Below are 8,608 nucleotides of genomic sequence, written 5' to 3'. Positions count from 1 at the left end.
TCGACAAACTCAAATTTAGCAAGGTCTCTCACAGAAGGCTCACACATTGCAATGGTTTTTGTTAACTGACATGTTATTAACAAGAAATTTGGGTAATTTCTTTTTGTTGGAAGTTTCAAATTTAGAAACTTAGTATTAAGTATAAAATAGCAATGACTTTGTTAAACAATTTCTACTAATTGCTTGTGTTTAGTTTCCACATTAATATTTTATGTCTACTATTCCTCAGTGAATATTTTTTATGAAACAAAATTCATGGAAATGTACAAGATTATTTTTAATGGCAGCAGACTTGTAAACTCAAGAACAGATTGTCAATGCCTAGACACTTTTCTTTCTTTTTTTTTTTTTATTTTATTTATTTATTCATGAGAGACAGAGAGAGAGAGAGAGGCAGAGGGAGAAGCAGGCTCCCAAGAAGCAGGGAGCCCGATGCGGGACTCGATCCCAGGACCCTGGGATCATGACCTGAGCCGAAGGCAGACGCTTAACCATCTGAGCCACCCAGGCGCCCCTAGACACTTTTTCATTACCTGCTTTACTGATAGGGATTGATGGAAGCATATGCCTTTGAGCTACAAGCCAATTGAAACATTGTGATCTAGCACAGCCCATAGAGTGCCAGAGAAGGTCAAAGGATCATACCCATCTTTATGCCCCTAAATCCAGGATGTAAGAATCCCACCATTGGACACACCAACCACCAGACTCCGAATGACATAAGAGGCAGGCTATGAGCAAGACAGACAGAAATTCAATGCCCCGTGCTCTCAGCAATGGATCTCTTTCTGCATATATTCAGAGACCAGAACTCTCAGTATACATCATACCAAGGAATGGGGATGGGAGGAAACGCAGGCAGTGGTATTTGCCTATTGAAATCCTTTATCATTTAAGGTAAAGGGTGAAGGGCAAGGGCAAAGAGAGAAATAGCCATAAGAGCTGCACATTCTGGAAAGAGTGGCTTCTTATGTTTTGCTCAACACCGAGACTACAATAAGTATTTGATTCTCTTACTTAGAAGACATGGTAGCAGTAAGAGATGCAGTGGTGGACTACACCAAATCACAAGTGCTCAGTATCATCATTTATTGTGGGTTATGTGTCTTTCTCATCTATATTTGACAACACTTTGATACTAGCAACCAAGAGGCTAAGAACGTTAACTATCCCCTCACCGTCTCCCACCCCCAGCTGCACACCAAATATTCCAGAACATGCAAAGCCTGGAGAGAAATCCCCCCTATCTAGAATGAACAAACATAAAAAAATCAAAGCAGACTGCAGCAGGAGAGGAACGAACGCATAGCCTGGAAAACCCAAAAGAAGGATGTATCTCAGAAAAGTAGTTTCTCAACAGAGTAACATCAATGAAAAAAATTAAGATTATTACCACTTAAAGCCTGTAGAAAAAAAGATTTGACCATGGAATGTACAAGAGAAATATAGCAGAAAAATATGCTAAGGTGAAATCAGAGAGTCAAAATGAACTCAGTGATGAAAGGCAAAACTACAAAAGAAATACAAAGAAAACAGTAGAAATACACTTAAGACAAATCAGATATACAAAAGACAAACTGGTAATTCCCTCCAAAAAATGCAGGGCAACAGGACAAAGAGATGGAAACCATAGTAGAAGATTATAAATACAGCAGCAAGGAAGAAGGGGTGCAATTGAAAGAGCAGAAGTTTTTGTGAGAAAGAAAACCAGGAACATTGGAAGAAAGGCAATATTTATTTATTTATTGTTTTTATATTTAATGTTTTTTTAAAATTTTATTTTATTATGTTATGTTAATCACCATACATTACATCATTAGTTTTTGCTCCATTCAATATGTACCCTCTTTAATACCCATCACCAGGCTAGCCCATCCCCCCACCCCTCTCCCCTCCAGAACCCTCAGTTTGTTTCTCAGAGTCCATAGTCTCTCATGGTTCATCTCCCCCTCCGATTTCCCCACCTTCATTTTTCCCTTCCTACTAAATTTTTTTTTAACATATAATGTATTATTTGTTTCAGAGGTACGATCTGTGATTCAACAGTCTTACACAATTCACAGTGCTCACCATGGCACATACCCTCCCCAATGTCTATCACCCAACCAACCCATCCCTCACACCCCCACCACTCCAGCAACCCTCAGTTTGTTTCGTGAGATTAAGAATTCCTCATATCAGTGAGATCATATGATACATGTCTTTCTCTGATTGACTTATTTTGCTCAGCATAATACCCTCTAGTTGTACCCGCGTCATTGCAAGTGGCAAGATTTCGGGTTTTTTGATGGCTGCATAATGTTCCATTGTATATATATATACCACTTCTTTTTATCCATTCATCTGTTGATGGACATCTTGGCTCTTTCCATAGTTTGGCTATTGTGGACATTGCTGCTATAAACATTGGGGTGCACGTACCCCTTCGGATCAATATATTTGTATCTTTGGGGTAAACACCCAGTAGTGCAATTGCTGGGTCATAGGGTAGCTCTATTTTCACCTTTTTGAGGAACCTCCATACTGTTTTCCAGAGTGTTTGCACCAGCTTGCATTCCCACCAACAGTGTAGGAGGGTTCCCCTAAGAAAGGCAATATTTAAAGAGAGACAAAAATTTCTTAACCTGAAGAGCCCAAGCCACAGTTAGAAAAGAATTGCAGTTTATCCTAATAGAAGACACCCCTTCCTAGATTTTTTTTGGCTTTTCTTTTTCAATCTTAATGATGAAAAATTTAGAGGCTTGCATGGAATACTCTTAATAACATTACAAACATCAAAACAAAATAAAACTACCTTCAGACTTCTCTTAATACTAAGATAGAAAATACACCAATCTCTAAAGATTTTCTTTTTTTTTTTTTTAAGATTTCATTTATTTATTTGACAGAGAGAGAGATAGTGAGAGAAGGAACACAAGCAGGGGGAGTGGAAGAGGGAGAAGCAGGCTTCCCGCGGAGCAGAGAGCCGGATGCGGGGCTGGATCCCAGGACCCTGGGATCATGACCTGAGCCGAAGGCAGACGCTTAACAACTTAGCCACCCAGGCGCCCCTCTAAAGATTTTCAAAATAAAGTGGTTGATAACATGGAGATTGTAGGTTCTGCCTCGCGGCAGCCACCCCCTTCCACACGATCACGCTGAGCTAGTACCTGCGCTTGGAATCCGGCCGCAACCTCAGCCACGCCTGCTGCCTGCCACCACCTCTGGACCATGGACCCCCGCAAAGTGAGCGAGCTTCGGGCCTTCGTGAAAATGTGTAAGCAGGATCCGAGAGTTCTGCACACCGAGGAAATGCGCTTCCTGCGGGAGTGGGTGGAGAGCATGGGCGGTAAAACACCACCTGCCACTCATAAAACTAAATCAGAAGACAATATCAAGGAAGAAGAAACAGATAGTCAGAAGGCAGAGGAAAACATAAAGACAGACGAACCAGCAAGTGAGGAAAGTGACCTAGAAATTGACAATGAAGGTGTGATTGAACCAGATACTGATACCCCTCAAGAAATGGGACATGAAAATGAAGAGATAACCGAGGAAATGATGGATCAGGCAAATGATAAAAAAGTGGCTGCCATTGATGCCCTAAATGATGGTGAACTACAGAAAGCCATTGACTTGTTCACAGATGCCATCAAACTGAATCCTCGCTTGGCCAGTCTGTCTGCTGAGAGAGCCGGTGTCTTCATCAAATTACAGAAGCCAAATGCTGCCATTCGAGACTGTGACAGAGCTATTGAAATAAATCCTGATTGAGCTCAGCCTTGTAAGTGGCGAGGGAAAGCACACAGACTTCTGGGCCATTGGGAAGAAGCAGCACATGATCTTGCCTTTGCTTGTAAACTGGATTACGATGAAGATGCTAGTGCAATGCTGAAGGAAGTTCAACCGAGGGCCCAGAAAATTGCTGAACATCGAAGAAAGTATGAACGAAAACGTGAAGAGCGAGAGATCAAAGAAAGAATAGAAAGGGTTAAGAAGGCTCTGGAAGAACATGAGAGAGCCCAGAGGGAGGAAGAAGCCAGACGACAATCAGGAGCTCAGTATGGCTCTTTCCCAGGTGGCTTTCCTGGGGGAATGCCTGGTAATTTTCCTGGAGGAATGCCTGGAATGGCAGGGGGGGATGCCTGGAATGGCAGGAATGCCTGGGCTCAATGAAATTCTTAGGGATCCAGAGGTTCTCGCAGCCATGCAGGATCCAGAAGTTATGGTGGCCCTCCAGGATGTGGCCCAGAACCCAGCGAATATGTAAAAATATCAGAGCAATCCGAAGGTTATGACTCTCATCAGTAAATTGTCAGCCACATTTGGAGGTCAAGCATAATAATGCCCTTCTGACAAATAAAGACCTTGCTGAAGGAAAAGCAACGATCACCTAATGGATGTTGCAATAATACAAACCAGTGTACCTCTGACCTTCTCATGAAGAAAGCTGGGTTGCTGTGAAGAGAAGCCCTACCCCTCTGCCCCACATGCAACTGAAACATTCTATAGTGGTTTGCCATTAGGGTGTTCATTCAGATAATGTTTTCCTACTAGGAATAACAAACTTTAAACACTTTTAAACCTTAAAAATATTTAAAAACATATTAAAAGGGTGTGTTAGTCCCTAAAAAAAAAAAAAAATGGGGATTGTACACCCAGCCAAACTCTCCATGGTGTGCAAAGGCAACAGGCAAATGTATGTACATTTTCTAAATAAAATATTTACTCCCTCTGAATGAGAACAATTCATTTAATAAAAAACTTGAAGTATAAATAACTACTGAACATATGATTACAAAATTGAGCATAAAATCAAGGTCCATTCTTGGATATAAAACTATATAGTAAAGTATGTTAAAGTCAGTCAGTGACTCGGAATTTAATTATACATAATGTAAATTTGAATGAGGGGGAAAAATAAAGAGGGGATGTGCCAGGATTTGAAGTTATTTATTTGTCAGAAACATGAGAAAAGCTATTATTTTGCTATCATTGTACTGATCATTGAGAAATATGTCATAAAATGTTATTTGATAAATTTTAACATGTCCCAGAAATCATAAAGGAAATAATAAAATTGATTTTGTAATTTTAAAGCACCCCTATGTTTATTACAGCATTATTTACAATAGTCAAGATATGTAAGTAACCAAAGTGTCCATCAACAGATGGATGGATAAAGAAGATGTGGAATATTACTCAGCCATAAAAAATGAAATCCCATTTGTGACAACATGGACAGACTTAGAGGGTATGATACTAAGTGAAATAAGCCAGACGGAAAAAGATAAATGATTTCACTATACATGGAATCTATAAAACAAAACAAATGAATGAAGAAAACAAAACAGAAACAAATCCATAAATACAGAGAACAAACCAGTGGTCGCCAGAGGTGAAGGGGGTAAGGGGATGGAAGAAATATGTAAAGGGGATTGAGAGGTACAAACTGGAACTGGTATAACTCAAAAGTTATAAGGTTGGGGCACCTGGGTGGCTCACTTGTTAAGCATCTGCCTTCGGCTCAGGTCATGATCCCAGGGTCCTGGGAGCGAGTCCCGCATCGGGCTCCCTGCTCCACGGGGAGTCTGCTTCTCCCTCTCGCACTCCCCCTGCTTGTGTTCCCTCTCTCGCTGTGTCTCTCTCTGTCAAATAAATAAATAAAATCTTAAAAAAAAAGTTATAAAGTAAATAAGTCATGGGGATGTAAAGTACAACACAGGGACTATAGTCAATAATATCGTAGTAAACTTGTATGGTGATAGATGGAAACTACACTTATTGTGGTGAGAATTTTGTAATGTATATAATTGTCAAACCACTATGCTGTACACCTGAAAGTAATATAATATTGTCAACTATACTTCAATGGAAATTTAATTAATTAATTAATTTAAAAAACCTAAGACCTTATTATAATCAGCAAAAATATCACAAACTAAGTATAAAGGCCAACAACAATGAGGCAAGATCTGCACATTCTATGAAAGACAAGAGTTAACTTTTTTAATTTGTAAGAAACAAATATATTGAGAGAAACTATTAACAATATAGGGAAATGGGTAAATCACATAGACCGGGAGTTCATAAGAAAAGGAAAAAATGTGGACAGAATCTTTAAACTATGAGACAACTTTGGGGCACCTGCATGGCTTAGTCAATTGGGCATCTGACTCTTGATTTCTTTCTTTCTTTTTTTTTTTTAAGATTTTATTTATTTATTTGACACAGAGAGAGAGAACACAAGCAGGGGGAGCAGCAGGGAGAGGAAGAGGGAGAAGCGGACTCCCCGCTAAGCAAGTAGCCCGACGTGGGGCTCAATCCCAGGACCCTGGGATCATGACCTGAGCCGAAGGCAGTCACTTAACCAACTGAGCCATCCAGGCACCCCATGACTCTTGGTTTCTGTTCAGGTGGTGATCTCAGGGTGGTGAGTTTGAGCCCTGTGTGGGCTCCCCACTCAGAGCGAAGTCTGCTTGAGATTCTCTCCCTCTGACCCTCTCCCTGCTCGTGCTCTCTCTCTCTCTAAAAATGAATAAATAAATCTTTAATAGAATAAACTTTGAGGCAATTTTGTAAGGGAGAAAATGTTTAGTTTTTTCACTAATTAAAACAGGGTGTTATTGGCACAGAGATTAACAAATAAAAGGATTGTCACAGTAGAGAAAGCCTAGGAAATACTTATGTATGAAAGAAAATCTGATAGGTGAAGAGATAATCTTATTAATCAGTGGGGTGATGGATTGTACTGGGCCAGTTAATTATCTTTCTGAAAAAAAGATTAGATTCTCACCTCATACACACCCAAATATAAAAGTGGATTTAATCAGGTGGATTAAGAACATATGTAACTGAAGGAAACCTTAAATCCTTTAGAAGAAAATTTAGCATAATAACTTCCAGCCTTTGAAGTAGGGGAGGGTTTTCTTAAACAACATGGAAAAAAGAACACATCTTAATAAAACATATTGCATAATATGCATATATAAAGCTTTAAAACTTCTGTACAGAAAAGATACCCTAAACAAACAAAAAAGCCAAGTCACTGTCTAGAACACATTTGAGATGTATATAACCAATGAAGAATTCATAGTAAGAATACAGAATATATAAGTCACACAGAAAATGTCAAAGCATGTGTACTAGCAAATCGCAAAAGAGGAATCTCAAACAGCCAATAAAAATTTGGAAAATTAGCTGAAAATTATAAAAAAAGAAAATTATCTCCCCTTACAATAATAAGTGAAAATATAACATATTTAGGATTAAACTCAATTGTTTATTATAATTAAGCAGTCTTTAATGAACAAAACTACATAATTTTAACATCTGACTTAACATCATTAGAAATACCAATGGCTAAAAATAAAAGGAAATGGTTTGCTTGAGATTGGAAAAAAAAAAAAGAACCCACAATCTAATATTATTTTACCTACTAAATGGGAAAAAAACAAAAGTACATCCACTGTTGGTAAGGTTGAGGTGATTCAAACACATACTTCTCAAAGGTGCATAAATTAGTAATACGTTCTGGAAAAATAAGTGGTCAAGAACATACCAGTGTTTCAAATTTCTTGTCCATGGACCCAGAAATTCAATTTCTAACCTAAAAATAACCTTTCCAGACAAAATAATATTAATAATGGCAAAAGTAAATGAGAAAATAAAAATAAATGACAAAAACAACCAAGAGAATCAATCCACACAATAAACTAATATTAAGTATAAAAATATTCAGTTTAATGTTAACACCAAATTTAGGGTGCAAAACTATGTTATCATATTACTCTATGTATATAAAGACAAAATTAGAAACCCAAAAACAAATGTTTCTTGCTAAATAACACACTTACGAGTTTTCTTTGCCATTTTTTTTGTTCTCCCAATATTCCCAGTAGACATGGGTTTCATCTATATTTAAAAAATTAATTTTGTTGTGTTCAAGGAATTCACATTCTGATCTTGTCCCTGAATCATTGGATTTTCCTAATCCTGATACTTCATGATTTTTTATCCATATATCTATCAATGTGATATATATTTACAAAACATATTTATAGAATTCATATACACATACCAAAATTGTTCAGTACACTCTAAATAAGTCTAAGACGTTCATGAAGAAATAAAGGGGTTGGTTTCTTTAAGAAAGCATTCAAGTAAGCAGGAAGTTTGTTTTCAACAAACTCCACAAGTTAAATGGAATGTGAAATAATTCTATTTTAAAAATGTTGCTGTATGTGAAATCTAAAGGGATTTGGCATGGAGAGAAAATGACTGACATTCTGGTTACTAAGGTAACCCCAGTAAATTTTCCCTGATTGGGGAAGAGTCATGAACAATATTCCTTTTAATTTTTCAATTTTTTTTTTAAAGTAAGCAGGAAGCCATGCTCCAGGGGCAACATCTCTGAAGCTTGAACACCCATAAATAGAGTCGGACCTCTAATCAAGTAAACATAAATCTCAAAGCCAGGTTTTATGGGAGGTGCAAAAATAAAGAAATTGGGAATTGGTTTAGAAATGAAGGGTTTTGAGAGGGGATGGAACGCAATGTCTCTTGGTTGTGAAGTTAGAAGCAAATAAGAGGTGTGTGGTGGCGAAGGACAGAGGAAAAGATGACAATG

General features: G+C 38.0%; 1 pseudogene; it reads left to right on the top strand.

The window, feature by feature from the left end:
* The first annotated feature begins 3,201 nt into the window (after positions 1–3,201).
* On the top strand, positions 3,202–4,597 carry LOC123856726 (hsc70-interacting protein-like; annotated as a pseudogene).
* Positions 4,598–8,608: the final 4,011 nt, after the last annotated feature.

The sequence above is a fragment of the Mirounga angustirostris genome, unplaced genomic scaffold (genome assembly GCF_029215605.1).
Source record: "Mirounga angustirostris isolate CCGP_5_RB_7025 unplaced genomic scaffold, mMirAng1.0.hap1 SCAF_13, whole genome shotgun sequence".
NCBI lineage: Eukaryota > Metazoa > Chordata > Mammalia > Carnivora > Phocidae > Mirounga > Mirounga angustirostris.
Note: the sequence above shows the minus strand (reverse complement) of the source record. Positions and strands in the feature narration are given on the sequence as shown.